We start from the raw sequence: 3,519 nt of genomic DNA, 5'->3' as shown, positions 1-3,519 counted from the left end.
GGCCTGGTTTATTTGTCTCATGCACATGCTCATAATCACTCAAATAGTCAAACTAAAATTTATTTGGACACTTTTAACATTTCTCAAATTATCACAGTTTATTCGCTAATGAAAATAAAATATTACAAGAACTCAAGAGTTTGTGTCAGAACTAATTCATCTTGCAAATTACAAATGAATTACAGTCGTAATTCAGTTAAATTCATTCAGACACCTTCTTACATTATCATAGTTTATTCGCTAGTTTAGAAAATGGTAATAAATATGATGACAATATCAGATAACTGTAATAGAAAGGTATGTAACAAAACATGGTCAGGTCAAAGTGTCATATCAAATTTTTGGTCCCAGATTTTTATCAATTTTACTGGTAGTCAATTGCATGAAGAATTTTAGAGTATAATATGTCACATATCTCATGCTGCATTTAATATGTATTTAATTGGTGAATTTAATTAACACACACACACACACATATATATATATATATATATATATATATATATATATATATATATATATATATATTAAGAATCACACAAATCTTTTAAAGAAATGTCCAGGTCCCATTTTAACACTCCTTTTTATTTAAATGAAGATTCTCATTACTAGTGGTGTGTTTAATGTTTGACTAATAATTAAATCAATGCTGTGAGGGATTGTAAGCACAGTGTGTTCATTATTTTTCTATTTTCTAATTAATTTTTAAAAGCAGTATAAATATTTTGGCACATAAGAATAAGAGGATGTATTTTAAATAAAATAAGCATAATTCTCCTGAAAATATTAATAACAGCCACAATGCAAAGAGGCCTAATGACTTTTTCTTCATGCTAAATATTTTTTTTTCTTAATTTGTAAAATGTTCAGTTCAATCCACTTATACAGTCAGGTCCATATATATTTGGACACTGACACACTTTTCATAATTTCGGCTCTGTATCAGTGGCGGCTGGTCAAGTTAGCCAAGGAAGAAGACTACTAACATGTTAAAAATAAGTTTAATACATATTGCAAAATAATCACGAAATTGCGTTATTTTGTCATACTATTCAACTGGTAGTTATGTTAGCACCTGTTAAAAATAAAAAAAAATCTAAACTGTTTTTCGTTTGTTTGTGTATGCGGGACGCCGGCCAAATGGGTGTCTATTAGGTCTGTAAATTTTTGAAACGCATGTGACTTGAGGCTGAGCTCTGATTGGCTTGTTTCAGATTGGCCTCGGGGCGCAGAACACAGCGCCCCAGACCCTCCCACTTTAGATCTTAGCCAATCAATATTGTTATTATATATTTGTCCTCATGTGATTGGACCGTTCTCGACTGTCAAATATGTGCAATATATTTTTCCGAGATGAAAGTAAATTCGATTTTATCTTTAAAAAAAAAAAAAAAACCTTTCACAAGCCGTTCAAATGAAGAAAAAAATAAAATAAACGTATGAATCATGGAGCTTGGATAGAGTTTGCTCGCAATGCGATGTAAATCATGCCTTTTATCGTTTTCCGTTTGTTATTTTAAAGTCCTGTCACCGAAGCATTGTGGGCAACTACACAGAAAGTAACTGAGACAATGCAGTTTAACTCGATCGTAGCACAATGGTTTATGTAGATGATGCAGTTACACAATAGACGTCTTTTTTTTCAAGTAAAGTGTGAGTGTTTATGTTAGTATTATTATAAGCACAATAGTAAAATAGAAATATATAATATAGTGTTCCTTCTTTAATTGGACATACATTCAGTTATGTCTACCAACTTGACAAATATATTGTCAATACCATTATAATTAGGTCAAAACAATTAATGGTCTACAAGTATTTAGTATTTACAGATTTTGCATAACAGTTACTTATTATATTGGACTATATATAACTTTATGAAAATTAATTTATATGCAATGTTTTACTACAAATCAATTAATTTTCACTGTCTTTAAACTGAGATAATAAAGATAACTGATAATAAAGCCTGTATTAACAGTGTGATTCATTTTGTATGCGCCCCCCAAGGGCGTAGATTTGCTCTGGACATTGGTGGGGACCTATGACAACCAACGACCCCCCCCCCCCCCCCCATGACCCGCCCACCAACCCCCCCACCCCAACTTTTTTTTTATATGCTGCAAAATGCAAAATCACTTTACATTAATACTAGCAATGCTTCGATTGATATTACTCCACTCGAAATGCAATTCATTAAGTTAAATTAAGGAATAGTGTAATGTTAAAGAAAATGTTGAATAACTGACAAAAAGATAGTTTAATAAAGATAAACATGCCATTTAAACAGCAATCCATTTATTTCACTTTTTCTGAGTCTTAGGCCCCGTTTACACGAAGGGAAAACGCAGATATTTCCCTGCGGTTTGGCCTCTCATTTACACGAAAACCCCGTTTTTATCACAGAAAACGATTATTTCTAAAAACTCCGGCCAAAGTGGATAAATTAGAAAACGCCGTTTTCACGTTGTAGTGTGGACTGTGAAAACGGAGGCTTTTGAAAACGATGACGCATATTTATAGTCATGTGACGCATATTGTACCAATAGATATCTATGTTTACACCAGTAATTGTGCCTGTGCTATTCACACACTGCTGCTAAAGAGATTTACCTTGTACACTCTTCAAATTACAGTCCTAAAATGATGACGGAAAATTGCAAGTAGGGCTCGCTGCAGCCTGCGGTGGACATCCAACCCCGCCCACATCCATGTGTGACGTCAGACACCACGCCCCCGTCAATGCGTCATCGTGTGACTCCCCTCTCCATCGGTAGTTTTAAAGCGGTGCATTTCAAAAAAATTCACGAAATTTATCCATGTAAAGTAGCTCTTTCTAAATTCATGGACATTGATAACACCTGCAGTTTCTGTAACACACATGAGGAAGACTTGTGTCATTTGTTTTATAATATAAAACCTTTCTATTTCTGCAAAGAAATGTTAATTATATGCTTTCTTTAAAAGATGTTATCTGTACTATTCTTACTCATAAAAGTAAAATGATTGAGTATGTTGTTAACTTTTACATTTTACAAAAGTCTTTAAAACAAATGAATACATTTGTTGTCACATTTCACGGAGAACTTTTTTTCTGGTTATGCTCCCACAATATAATTTTTGTATGTAAGGGAAAAGGAAGAACATTTGAACTATTGTTTAGTTGTTTCTAGGTTTTAATTTATTTTTTGTTTATTTATTTACTTTTTATTTATACGTTTATTTATTATTTTTTTTCTCTCTATGGTATTAGTTTATTTTTATTTTTTTATTATTATTTTTCCCCCTCTTATTACATATTGTATTACTGTATACAGATTAAGCTTGTATTTTGTGTATCTGGATTTCTATTTCAATATTTTTGTAATGTCCAATTATTCTTTAATAAAATAATTTAAAAAAAAGAATCCCGATGTTGTACGCATGTGCAAGAATGGCGGAAGTATGTTGTATCGGGGATGTAAACAAAACAGTTTGTATTAAATAATACAAATTAAACCTAGGTCATCTTTCATATGG

The sequence above is a fragment of the Garra rufa genome, chromosome 5 (genome assembly GCF_049309525.1).
Source record: "Garra rufa chromosome 5, GarRuf1.0, whole genome shotgun sequence".
Classification (NCBI taxonomy): domain Eukaryota; kingdom Metazoa; phylum Chordata; class Actinopteri; order Cypriniformes; family Cyprinidae; genus Garra; species Garra rufa.
This window is presented reverse-complemented; position numbering follows the sequence as displayed.